This window comes from Neopsephotus bourkii, unplaced genomic scaffold (assembly GCF_033783945.1).
Source record: "Neopsephotus bourkii isolate Nb327-2 ecotype Australia unplaced genomic scaffold, CSIRO-AGI_Nbou_v1 NB_1648, whole genome shotgun sequence".
Classification (NCBI taxonomy): domain Eukaryota; kingdom Metazoa; phylum Chordata; class Aves; order Psittaciformes; family Psittacidae; genus Neopsephotus; species Neopsephotus bourkii.
The window spans coordinates 57,645-72,092 of NW_026902122.1; the positions used below are offsets into that span (position 1 = coordinate 57,645).

Consider the following 14,448-nt stretch of genomic DNA (forward strand, 5'->3'; position numbering starts at 1 on the left):
TCTGTCTACTTTTTGACACTTCCTGAAACACTCAGAAAAATTCCTGTAGCTGAAATACTGTTCAAACAGAATCAACAACATTTAAAAATATTATCAGTAGGTTGCTTCTTGGAAACTCAATGCAGTATGCTATAGAGTCATAGAATAGGTAGAGCTGGAAAGGACCTTAAGATCATCAAGTTCCAACCCCCCTGCCATTGGCAGGGACACCTCACACTAAACCGTGCCACCCAAGGCTCTGTCCAACCTGGCCTAGGACACTGCCAGGCATGGAGCATTCAACCTCCTTGGGCAAACTATTCCAGTGCCTCACCACCCTAACAGGAAAGAATTTCCTCCTTATATCCAACCTAAACTTTCCCTGTTTAAGTTTTAATCCATTACCCCTTGTCCTATCACTACAGTCCCTAATGAAGAGTCCCTCCCCACCATTCTTCATATGGGAGGTGCTCCAGCTCCCTGATCATCCTCGTAGCCCTCCTCTGGACTTGTTCCAACAGATCCATCTCTTTTTATGTTGAGGACACCAGAACTGCACACGATACTCCAGGAGAGGTCTCACAAGAGCAGAGTAGAGGGACAGGATCACCTCGTTCAACCTGCTGGTCACGCTCCTTTTGATGCAGCCCAGGATGCAGTTGGCTTTCTGGGCTGCAAGCGCACACCGAAGCCGGCTCATGTTCATTTTCTCATCGACCAGCACCCCCAAGTCCCTTCTCCACAGGGCTGCTCTGAATCTCTTCTCTGCCCAGCCTGTAGCTGTGTCTTGGATTGCTCCCACCCAGGTGTAGGACCTTGCACTTGGCATGGTTAAACTTCATGAGGTTGGCATCAGTCCACTGCTGCTGCCTTCCAAGGCTAAGGTGACAAATATCAACAGAAAACTCATTTGTCTGGTACAGCCCTGTGACTACTATCCTTTATTCATCTTCCAGGTGGGAAATCAAGAAGTCTGAGGGGATGCAAGAAGGACTTCAGGGAACTGGGGTGACTGGTTCAGGGGCCCAAGCAGTGCTGTCATCCCTCCTGCCAGTTGCAAATAATGGGAATGGTTACATCAGAAAAATAAATTTAATTAATTCCTGGCTCCATGACTGCTGTCAGTGCCAGAATTCAGGGGTTTTGACCACTGGTCAGTTTTATACAGCACCAGGCATGCTGGTGGCAGATGGGTTATGCCTGTTCCAAAGCAGGAAAAGGATTCTAGCCCAGGAGCTACCAGAGCTTATAGAGAGAGCTTTAGACTATGTTTGAAGGGGGAAGGGGTAACACCAGGCTCACTAGACATAAGCCATCAGGTACTGTGCTGCTGCTGTTGGGAGTCCAGGTTCACAGGGTAACTAAAATGCACCTGCGCCAATGCCTGCAGCATGGGCAACAAGGAGGAGCTGGAAGCCACTGTACAGCAGGGCATCAAGACATAATTGCCATCACAAAAACGTGGTGGGATGATTCACCTGATTGGAGTGCTACAGTAGATGGCTACAGGCTCTTTAGAAGGGACAGGCCAGGAAAAAGAGATGGTGGGGCTGCGTTGTATGTCAGGAAGAGTGAAGACTGCATTGAACTCAGTGTTGTGAGAAGGCTGAATGCTTGTGGGTGAAGATCAAGAGGGAGGCTGATCAAGCTAATATCCTGGTAGAAGTCTGTTACAGACCACCCAACCAGGATGAAGCTACAGATGAAGTGTTCTTCAAACAACTGGAAGAAATTTCACAATCGCTTGCTCTTGTTCTCATGCGGGACTTCCACCTACCAGATGTCTGCTGGAAGCACAACACAGCAGAGAAGAAACAGTCCAGAAGGTTCTTGGAGGGTGTGGAAGTAACTTCCCGTCCCAACTAGTGAGTGAGCAAACTAGGGGAGGTGCATGGCTAGATACACTGTTCACAAACAGAGAAGGACAGGTGGGTGAAGCAATGGTTGGTGGCCATCTCAGGCAACACAATATAACTGAATTTTCAGTCCTTGGAGAAGTCAGGAAGAAGATGAGCAAAACCTGCACCTTAGACTTCTGGAGGTCTAACTTTGGCTTGTTGAGGATGCTGTCAGAATTCCTTGGGAAACATTGAAGAACAACAGGGTCCAAGTAGGCTGGGCACTCTTCAAGAATTAAATCCTTAAGATGCAGGAGCAAGGGGTCCCTATGTGCCAAAAATCAAACCAGCAGGGAAGACCATCAGCCTGGCTGAACAGGGAGACAGTCCTTGAACTCAGGAAAAGAGAGTTTATCACCTGTGGAAGAAGGGATAGTCATCCCACTAAATGTGTAAGGATGTTGTTATGTTATATGAAGTTAAAAAGGAAAAGGCACAAATGAAACTAAATCTGGCCACTGCCATAAAAGATAATAAAAAGTACTTTTTCAAATATATTAGCAATAAAAGGAGGGCCAAGGAGAACCTCGATCCTCTACTGGGTACTAAGGGAAACCTAGTAATGGAGGATGAGGAAAAGACTGAGGTACTTAATGGTGCTTTTGCCTCAGTCTTTAATAGCCACACCAGCCATTCTCAGGGTATTCGGTCCACTGAGCTGGATGGCAGACACAGGGAGCTGACTGAACTCCCCATAGTTCAGAAATAAATGGTTAGAGACTTCCTGCTTCACTTAGACATATGTACGTCTATGCGGCTGGATGGGTTACACCCAAGAGTGCTGAAGGAGCTGGCAGAGAAGTTTGCTAAGCCACTCTCCATCATGTATAAGCAGTTCTGGTCTCTCTGGTCCAAGGGGATTGGAGGTTGGCCAGTGTGACACCTCTCTACAGAAAGGGCAGGAAGGAAGACCCTGAGAATTATAGGCCTGTCAGCCTGACCTCAGTGCCGAGGAAGGTCATGGAGCAGTTGATCCTAAGTGAGATCATAAAGCATGTGTGGGAAAACAGAGCAATCAGGCCCAGCCAGCATGGGTTCATGAAGGGCAGGTCCTGCTTGACCAACCTGATCTTCCATGATAAGCTGACCAGCCTGGTTGATAAGTAAAGGCTGTAGACATTGTCTATTTGGATTTAAGTAAAGTATTTGACACTGTCTCCCACAGCATTGTACTCGAAAAACTGGCTGCTCATGCCCTGAATAGGATTCTTCACTGGCTTCGAAACTGGCTGGATGAGCAAATCCAAAGAGTGGTGGTAAATGGTATCACAAGTAGCTTAAGACTGGTCATTAGCGGTGACCCTCAGGGCTCAGTTTTAGGGCCAGTGTTGTGTAATATCTTCTTTGATGATTTGGATGAGGGGATCTAGTGCATCCTCAGTAAAACTGCAGATGACACCAAGTTGGCTGGGATTTGTTGATTTGCTGAAGAATAGAAAGGCTCTGCAGAGGGATCTGCACAGGCTGGATCGATTGTCAGTGGCCAGTGGTGTGAGGTTCAATCAGGCAAAGTGCTGGGTCCTGTATTTGGGTCACAACAACCCCATGCAATGCTACAGGCTTGGGGAAGAGTGACTGGAAAGCTGCTCACGAAAAAGGACCAGGGGGTGCTGACTGATGGAGCTGAACATGAGCCTGCAGTGTGCCCAGGCAGCCAAGAAGGCCAACAGCATTCTAACCTGTATCAGAAACAGCACAGCCAGCACAGCCAGGGAAGTGATCGTCCCTCTGTACTGGGCACTGCTGGGGCTTCACCCTGACTACTGTGTTCAGCTCTGGACACCTCACTGCAAGAAAGACGTTGAGGTGCTGGAGTGGGTCCAGAGAAGGGTAAGAGAGCTGGTGAAGGGTCTGAGAGTAAGTCTTATCAGGAATGGCTGCGGAAACTGGGCGTGTTTAGTCTGGGGAAGTGAAAGCTCTAGGGGGACCTAATCATCCTCTACGTCTACCTGAAAAGGAGGTTGTAGTGAGGTTGGGGTCAGTCTCTTCTCCCAAGTGAGAAGTGCTAGGACAAGACAAAACAGCCTCAAAGTGTGCCATGGGAGGTTCAGACGCAGTTATTAGGAAAAATTTCTTCATCAGAAGGGTGGTCAGTTACTGGAACAGGCTGTTCAGGGAAGTGGTGGAATCACCATCCCTGAAAGCATTCACAAACTGTATGGATGAGGCCCTCTTTGATTTTTTTTTCTGATTTATGGTAACAAGGGAAATTGTCTGATGACTTCCTACAGTGAAGCAGAGTATCAACTAGCACACAAGGAAAGATAAATAGGGGCAATAGCTGGTTTTGATAACCACAGGCTACTTCGTAGGACTTTCTTTTGTGCCAGATCAATGACCTGTCATATTGTCTCAGTCCACCTCATAATACTTCACTCTTAGAAAACCCAACCAGTAATTGTCAGTCTATATTAAGACAAAACTATGCCCATTTCCATCTACTTAAAAAATGTTCAGTTTCCGCTGGAGGAAATTCACATACCGAATAACCAGAAAGCTGCAAACACCAGGAAACACAAGCTGCATACAGAGTTGCAGTCAAGAGCTCAACGTCCATATGGCGACCGTGACGAGTGGTGTCCCTCATAGGTCAGTGTAGGGACAGATCCTGTTCAAAAGCTTCGTCAGCAACATGGAAATAGGTATTGATGTATCCTCAGCAAGTCTGTCAACCACACTAAGGTGAGTGGTGCAGCTGATACACTGGAGGGAAGGGAAGGGATCCAGAGGGACCCTGATATACTTGAGAGGCAGGCCAGTGCCAACCTCATGAAGTTCAACAAAGCAAAGTGCAAGGTCCTACACCTAAGTTGGGGAAATACCAGACACAGATACAGGTTGGGCAGAGAAATGATCCAGAGCAACCCTGAGGAGAAGGACTTAGGGTTGCTGGTCCACAAGAAACTGAACATGAGCCAGCTTCAGTGTGCACTGACAGCCCAGAAACCAACCATGTCTTGGGCTGCATCAAAAGGAGTATGGCCAGCAGGTTGAAGAAGGTGACCCTGCCTCTCAACTCTGCTCTCATTAGATGCCACTTGGAGTACACTGTGCAGTTCTAGTACCCCCAAGATAAGAAAGACATGGAACTGTTGGAGATTGTCCAGGAGGGCCATGAGGATGATACAGGGGTGTAAAGCACCTCCCATATAAACACAGGCTGAAAAAATGGGAGCTGCTCAGCCCGAAAAAAATCTGAGTGGAGACCTCATAGCAGACTTCCAATATTTGAAGGGGAGCTACAAGCGTGCTAGAGAGGGGCTCTTCATCAGAAACTGTAGTCCCTGGAGATGACTGCAGTGACAGAATAAGGGGTAATGGGTTTAAACTTAAACTGGGGAAGTTTGTGTTAGATATAAGGTAGAAGTTCTTTACTGTGAGGGTGGTGAGGCACTGGCACAGGTTGCCCAAAGAAGTGGTTAAATACTCCACTGTGGCAATGCTCAAGGCCAGGTGGGACGGGGCCTTGGGTAACACAGAAGCATAGAACAGTAGGGTTGGAAAGGACCTTAAGATCATCTAGTTCCAATCCCCCTGCCATGGGCAGGGACACCTCACTCTAAACCATGTCACCCAAGGCCTAGTCCAAACTGGCCTTGAACACTGCCAGGGATACAGCATTCACAACTTCCACAGGCAAACCGTTCCAGTGCCTCATCATCCTAACAGGAAAGAATTTATTCCTTATATCCAATCTAAACTTCCCCTGTTTAAGCTTGAACCCATTACCCCTTGTCCTGTCACTACAGTCCCTAATGAAGAGTCCATCCCCAGCATCCCTATAGGCCCCCTTCAGATACTGGAAGGCTGCTATGAGGTCTCCACACAGCCTTCTCTTCTCCAGGCTGAACAGTCCCAACTTTCTCAGCCTATCTTCATATGGGAGATGCTCCAGTCCCCTGATCATCCTTGTGGCCCTCCTCTGGACTTGTTCCAACAGTTCCATGTCTTTTTTATGTTGAGGACACCAGAACTGCATACAATACTCCAGGTGAGGTCTCACAAGAGCAGAGTAGAGGGACAGGATCACCTCGTTCAACCTGCTGGTCACGCTCCTTTTGATGCAGCCCAGGATACGGTTGGCTTTCTGGGCTGCAAGCGCACACTGAAGCTGGCTCATGTTCATTTTCTCATCGAACAGCACCCCCAAGTCCTTCTCCACAGGGCTGCTCTGAATCTCTTCTCTGCCCAGCCTGCAGCTGTGCCTGGGATTGCTCCCACCCAGGTGTAGGACCCACACTTGGCATGGTTAAACTTCATGAGGTTGGCATCAGCTCACCTCACAAGCATGTCAAGGTCTCTCTGGATGCCATTCCTTCCCTCCAGTGTATCAACTGAATCACACAGCGTGGTGTCATCGGCAAACTTGCTGAGGCGCACTCAATCCCACTGTCCATGTCAGCCACAAAGATGTTAAACAAGACTGGTCCCAACACCGATCCCTCAGGGGCACCTCTTGTTACTGGCCTCCCCCTGGACATTGAGCCATTGACCACAAGTCTTTGCGTGAGGCCATCCAGTCAGTTCTTTACCCACAGAGGGTTCCATCTATCAAACTGATACCATGCGGGAGAGTGTCAAATGCTTTGCATGAATCCAGGTAGATGACACCAACTGCTCTACCCCTGTCCATCAGTTCTGTAGCCACCAAATTGGCCAGACAGGATTTCCCCTTAGTGAAGCCATGCTGGCGGTCATCAACCACCTTGTTCTTCATGTGCCTTAGCATGGCTTCCAGGATAATCTGATCCAAGATTTTGCCAGACCATAGACATGGTCTATGACATGTGTGAGGTGTCACAGTATCACAGTATGTTAGAGATTGGAAGGGACCTCAAAAGATCATCTAGTCCAATCCCCCTGCCGGAGCAGGAACACCTAGATAAGGTTACACAGGAACGTGTCCAGGCGGGTTTTGAATGTCTCCAAAGAAGGAGATTCCACAACCTCCCTGGGCAGCCTGTTCCAGTGTTCCGTCACCCTCACTGAGAAGAAGTTTCTTCTCAGGTTTAAGTGGAACCTCTTGTGCTCCAATTTGTACCCATTACCCCTTGTCCTTTCATTGTTTGCCACTGAGAAGAGCCTGGCTTCATCCTCGTGACACTCCCCCTTCATATATTTATATACACTAATAAGGTCACCCCTCAATCTCCTCTTCTCCAAACTATAGAGACCCAGCTCCCTCAGTCTTTCCTCATAAGGGAGATGCTCCACTCCCTTCATCATCTTAGTTGCCCTGCGCTGGACTCTCTCCAGCAGGTCCCTGTCCTTTTTAAACTGAGGGGCCCAGAACTGGACACAATATTCCAGATGAGGTCTCACCAGGGCAGAGTAGAGGGGAAGGAGGACCTCTCTCGACCTACTAACCACCCCCCTTCTAATACACCCCAGGATGCCATTGGCCTTCTTGGCCACAAGGGCACAGTGTCGGCTCATGGTCACCCTGTCGTCCACCAGGACCCCCAGGTCCCTCTCCCCTACACTGCTCTCTAACAGGTCGTTCCCCAGCCTATACTGGAACCTGGGGTTGTTCCTGCCCAGATGCAGGACTCTACACTTTCCCTTGTTATATTTCATCAAGTTATTCCCCGCCCAACTCTCCAGCCTGTCCAGGTCCCTCTGGATGGCAGCACAGCCTTCTGGCGTGTCGGCCACCCCTCCCAGCTTAGTGTCATCAGCAAACTTGCTGATAGTACACTCAATTCCCTCATCTAAATCGTGTCCATAGTCACTAACTGTTTTGCTGCAATGACATAACTGTATCTGCAGGTTAAAATGCATACCTGTATATGCACTAGGAAAAAGTATTTCATTCTAAAATGAGAACACAGATTCAGCTGATAGCAACAATGACTGGAATGTAGCAATGTAGAGGTATTCCAGTCACTCCAACCAATGAGTTGGCTTCATTTGGAGCCTCGGGTCAGATGCCTCTATACAAACGCCCACAGCATGGAGAACAAACAAGAGGAATTAAGAGATGTGTGCACATCTACAGGGATATAATAACTACCACAAAAAGACGGTGTTATAGGCTCCTATGATTGGAGTGTTGGAATGGAAGGATACAGGCCCTTTAGAAAGGACAGGCCCGGCAGACAGGGAGGGGGAGTTGTTATTTATGTTAGGGTTAGGCTGGAAAGTATGGAACTGTCCTGGGTTTAGCAGTGGCAGTCATTTTTCTCTTTCTTGGTAGCTGGTGCAGGGCTGTGTTTTGACTTTCAGCTGGGAACAAAGCTGATAAAAATGATGTTTTGGTTTGGCCAAGGCCTTTGTGAGCCTCATGCTCTGCCAGGGAGGAGGGAAGCCGGGAGGAAGCAGAGACAGGACACCTGACCCAAACTGACCAAAGAGGTATTCCATACCACAGCACGTCATGCCCAGGGGGTAATTGGGAGTCAGCCGGAAAGGCTAGAGTGGACGGTAGGGTTGGAGGAGGTATCGGTCGGTGCTTGGTCAGGCTGGGGGGGCAAGTTATTGGTCGCCTGGTGATGGGGTGTTTTATTCTCTTCGCTTGTTATTTCCTTTATCATTACTATTATTGGTCCCAACTTCAAACCCGGGCAGATGGAGCTCGTGTAGCCCTGTAAGGCCATCCATCTAAGAGAAGGATACTCTAATTAAACCTACGACCTGAGGACTTTGCTGTCACCGTCCAAGCTTGCTAGGCCCTGGCAGATAAACCTCAGGTGTAAAGGGTGAGGCCAGTCCTGCGCACGCTGTGCCTCACCTAAAATAAATCCACTGCGCAGGCCCGAAGGGTTTACCCACACTTGCAAAGCCCTGCAGCGACAGGCGAGGGACGAAACGGCAGGTGATAAGGTGCACTGGAAGTCGCAGACCCAACCCTGCATGCAGGCGGTTCAGGACATTGGTCGCTCAAGTCTGACCCAGGAGATGACAGTCTTGTTCGGCAGCATCCTGAATGACCAAGCAGCCTTTTTCAAGGACAGCACTGCTTGCTCCATATGGAGAGAGGCCTAGAAAAGGTGGCCTAACCAAAGCTCATCTCCCCCTCCACCTGGTTGGCTAGCCGCGGCCAACGGGCATCTTCTGTTACCTTAGCCTTGGCCATATTGACTACCATCAGTGGTCCACCTTGGCCTCCAATCGGGAGACTTGGAGGCACACCATACATAATGCCGCTGACTCCTTTGAGAGCTCACGAAGAACTAGTCTCGAGGAGAAAAGACAACGCAGGAAGAATCATGTCCCACCTGTTCCACCCAAGGAGACCTTCTGCTGTGCTTTTTGTAGCCGGATTTGCCTATCCCACATTGGCCTTCTTAGTCACCAGCGCGCTTGTAGTAAGCGTGGGTAAATGCCCTTCCCAAATCTTCGTTCGCGAAGTCAAGCCATGATGATGATGGCATGATGACTATTATTGGTGGTAGCAGTAGTGATTTGTGTTATACCTTAGTTACTAAACTGTTCTTATCTCAACCCATGGGAGTTGCATTTTTTTTTTTTTTCCTGATTTTCCTCTCCGTCCCTCTGAGAGTAGGGGGAGGGCAAGAAGGGGGGGAGTGAGTTAACAAGCTGTTTGGTTGTGTTAAACCACGACAGGAACTCTATCTGGGGATGGGTGATCAGTGAACAGAGAGTTTGTGGGTCAGGGTTAAAGGGAAAACAGCGATGGGAGACATTACTGTGGGGATCTGTTACAGACCGCCTGATCTACACGACTCTGTGGATGAAGTGCTCTACAGAGAAACAGTAGCAGCCTCACGCTCACAGGCCCTTGTCCTCACAGGGGATTTCACCCATCCTGACATCTGCTGGAGTAACAGTACGGCCCAGCACAAGCAATCCAGGAGGTTCCTCGATTGTGTGGAAGACAACTTCCTTCTGCAAGTAATACAGGAGCCGACAAGGAGAGGTGCCATGCTTGACCTTGTGCTCACCAACAGGGAAGGGCTCGTTGGAACTGTGATCCTCCAAGGCAGCCTTGGATACAGCAATCACGAGATGGTCAAATTTGAGATCCTCAGGACAGTGAGAAGAGCGTGCAGCAAGCTCACTGCCCTGGACTTCAAGAGAGCAGACTTCGGCCTCTTCAGGAACCTGCTTAGTAAGGTTCCATGGGATATAGCCCTAGAGGGCAGGGGGGCCCAAGACTGTTGGTTGATATTCAAGGATCACCTGCTACAAGCTCAGGAGTGTTGCATCCCAACTAGAAGGAAGTGCAGCAGGAGGGCCAGGAGACCTCCTTGGATGGATAAGGAGCTGCTGAGGAAACTTCAAATGAAAAAAGAGTCTTATAAAAGGTGGAAGCAAGGACAGGCAGCCTGGGAAGAGTACAGGGATGTTGTCCGGGAAGCTAGGGACCAGGTTAGGAAAGCTAAGGCCCAGTTAGAATTAAACTTGGCTAGGGATGTTAAGGATAACAGGAAGGGATTCTATAGGTACATAGCAAATAAAAAACAGACTAGGGACAACATAGGCCCCCTCCGGAAGCTATCGGGAGAACTGGCTACACAGGATTTGGAGAAGGCTGAGGTTCTGAATGACTTCTTTGCCTCGGTCTTCACTGGCAAAGGCTCTGACCACACCACCCAAGTCTTGGAAGGCAGATGCAGGGACTGTGAGAATGAAGACCTTAGGCCCACTGTAGGAGAGGATCTGGTTCGAGACCATCTTAAAAACCTGAACGTGCACAAGTCCATGGGTCCTGATGAAATCCATCCGCGGGTCCTGAAGGAGCTGGCAAATGAAGTTGCTAAGCCACTGGCCATCATATTTGAAAAATCATGGCACTCAGGTGAAGTTCCCGATGACTGGAAAGAAGCTAAATATAACCCCCATTTTCAAGAAGGGGAAAATGGATGACCCGGGGAATTACAGACCAGTCAGTCTCACCTCTGTGCTATGAGTGGACAGAGCCTTGGGCGACGTGGTTTAGTGTGAGGTGTCCGTGCCCATGGCATGGGGGTTGGAACTAGATGATCTTAAGGTCCTTTCCAGCCCTAACTATTGTAAGAAATTCATGTGTACTATTTGCAAGCCAGTGATATTATGATGACCAATAATATTTTAAAAACCCTACAATATGCAATCTATAGCCATTCTATGAATAATGAAAACTCAGAAGTCAAAGTGTGAAGAAAACAATAGTAATAAGTTGTCAGATTACAGATTTGATCCTTCAAGATAGACTATGTGTGAGCAATTCTACTGAACTGAACTGGACCACTCTAATGTTAAAATGTTAAGAACATTCCTAAATGTCTCACAGGACCTGAGTCAGAGCACCCAGTTACTCGTAGGATCTGAGGAACCTGGAATAGAACTTGTAGAAAAGGCTATCCTCCAGTGTTCAGCATATTCCTCCCAGCATGGCAGGAGATGAGAAAATTTAGACTCGTAATTCAACACTTAAACCAAGATATTTTTAAATATTTTTGTGTATACAATCTACTGCACACGCCTCAAGAATCTGAACTGTTCTGAATACCATTTTCACAATAATACGCATGCAGCTGCACATAATTATTGCGTTTGAATATTCAAATAGGAAAGCATCTATGTAGTTATTTCAGCATGCACAGGATGATGAAATTATGCTTCACAGTTTCCCAAAATACATCTCTTAGTCTTTAGAGAACTTTAATTTATCTCAAGCGGTATTTTAATGAGTAACTATTTTTAACTCACCCCACAAATTCTTTTTGTTCAAATCACATTTTCTTGCTTTGACTGAAAGAACTACATTTGCTCACATACCTCGAATGCAGCTCTGGACTGCCATTGTTGTATTTACTTCCTCTTTCCCAGACACCAAAATCTGGCACACGATAGGCTCTTTCCACACAAAAGACAAGATTCTGAATGAAGGAAACCTATGGAAAAGAAAGCATTTACACTGTTGCAAGAGACATTTGGAGTTGCTTCATTGTAGAAAGGTTAAACTGATGATTAATTTTTATACAGAACTTACAGGAAATTTAACCACAAACACAACACACTGGTTCATCCACACTTCTGTGGCAAAAGAGAATATTATAATGGCTATAAACACAGTCATATTGCTCTTGTGAGACCCCACTTGGAGCACTATGTGCAGCTCTGGCACCCTCAACATAAGAAGAACATGGAGCTGCTGGAGATCATCCAGAAGAGGACCATGAGAATGATAATGGGGCATAAAGCACCTCCCGTACGAACTAAAAAAGTTGGAGCTGCTCAGCCTAAAGAAAATCTGCATGGAGACCTCACAGCAGCCTTCCAATATCTGAAGGGGGCCTACAAGGATGCTGGAGAAGGATTTCATCAGGGACTGTAGTGATAGGACAAGGGGTAATGCGCTTAAACTTAATAAGGGGAAGTTAAGGTTATATATTAGGAAGAAGTTATTTACTGTGAGGGTGGTGAGGCACTGGCACAGGCTGCCCAAAGACATTGTAAATGCTCCACCACTGGCAGTGTTCAAGGCCAGGCTGGACAGGGCCTTGGGTGACATGGTCTAGTGTAAGGCATCCCTGCCCATGGCAGAGGGGTGGAACTGGATGATCTTAAGGTCCTTTGCAACCCAAACCGTTTTATGATTCTATGATCTACAGAGGACAAACCACTTTAGTCCAGTCAAGCGTTACTTGATTTTTTTTTAATGGGCTATGAGATAAAAATAAAATTTTTACTAGAAGTTATTTGTTTTAATCTTAATTTACCTGTATGCCTACCTGTTTTGTCCTTTTCGCTCAAATTTTCTGTAAAACTTAAAATATTACTATTTCAGACACACTATTTATGCTAATAGCAATCCATCAGTGATACATGTAATTCTGTTCTTATTTTTGTCTCTACTTATTACATCTCTCTGCTAAAATTTCACTGTGCGGTGCTCATGTGCAATATTCTGTACACTAAATCTTTTCACAGCTAGCATTTTCAAGGAAACAGCTCCAGTCTTTAAAGATGCCCACTATTATTCATCCCTGTAATTCAGCACTTGCTTGCACTGACATGAACTCTTTCTGAATGAAGCTAGAATACACAGTGATTAAGAGTGGGGCTTCTCCTGTATCTATCAGTAACTGAAATTCAGATGTATCAGCTAAATGAAGAAGCAAGGACCACTACACAGAAACACATAATCTTACCAATGACTTTCTACCAGTGATGACGTACAGAACACAAGAAAAAAAAATGGCCAATTACAGATATGAGACTAACTAAGGGCTTCCAAACAGCAGATTTACAGAAAAAAAAATAAATGCATCAGATAACTGGTTGCAAACCAAAATCTGCAGAAGGCAACTATTCGTATCAGTGGCATGAAAATACTATAGCCAAGTCAATGATAAAGCACTTACAGAAATTATGGATCCTGTGTGTTAAGCTAATTTATCCAGAAACCAAGCATGTATAGAGCAGGGTGTAATAAAGAATACACAGACAACATGAATGACTGCAAATACTAGTGCCACTCTGTTTTATGCATAGCTAACTGCTCTTAAATTCATTCATTTGCACAATCAAATACTATTCTCATTGCTATGGCTGAAAAGATGAGATTAAATTCAATTTCCAACTGCAAACACATGCAACTAGATGTTAACACACTCACAGCTGCCATGCCTGACATCAAAGAACCTGGTATACAATGACTGCATCATTTGGAACCAAGAATTCTGTGTGCAAACATACCCATGTAGACAGCCTGCCAAATATCAACCATCTGCCAGTACCTTCCACTTCACTAGCTCTGGTTCAAAACCCTCTCTATAAAAAGAAAGACACTAAAAACATCCAACTTGACGCTTGGGTAGCAAGTTGGCACAGACATGGGGCTGCCAATGCCACAATCTTGCATATTATCTAGACACACAGGAAAACTTGGAAATACCATAATTATGTGGTGCTAATGAGATCTGAGAATATATGGAACTGTTGAAGCTATACAGAGACTATCAGAATATACAGGTCTGGGGTAAGATAATCTTAATGTAAACCTTCATAGTCCACAGATTTCGAGGCCGAAGTTGCAATGAAAACTACATCCTGACAGTGAAGTAGAGAATATCCACTGACTGGAGAGTCAATGCACATGCACTTTTTCTACAGATTCTATTATAACATGCAAACATCTGGAGGATAATATAAATTAAAAGTCAAGCTAAGTAAAAATATCATCATATACATTTGCCTCCTCACAGACATAAAGGCAATTCAAGGAAAATAATATAGACCTATCATATAATCTAACTAAGTGAGAAAGGAGACAAGTTGCATCATTTAGTTTTCTCCTTAGCTGTCGTGGTTTAAGCCCAGCCAGTAACTCAGAACCATGCGGCTGCTAGCTCACTCCTTTCCTTCTTCGCCCCTGCCTCTGGAGAGATGGGGAGAATTGGAAGAATGTAAACCCCATGGGTTGAGATAACAACAGTCCAGTAACTAAGGTACCATACAAAACCACTACTACTACTACCACCAATAATAATGATAAGGGAAATAACAAGGGGAGAGAATATGAAACTAAAAGGGGAAAAGGAAAAGAAAACAATAAACACAAGTGATGCACAATACAATTGCTCATCACCTGCCAATCGATACCCAGCCTGACCCCAGCAGT

At 46.3% G+C, this 14,448-nt stretch overlaps 1 pseudogene; it reads right to left on the reverse strand.

The window, feature by feature from the left end:
- Window positions 1-14,448, reverse strand: part of LOC133223715 (phosphorylase b kinase regulatory subunit beta-like) — a 56,681-nt pseudogene that overhangs the window by 20,343 nt on the left and 21,890 nt on the right.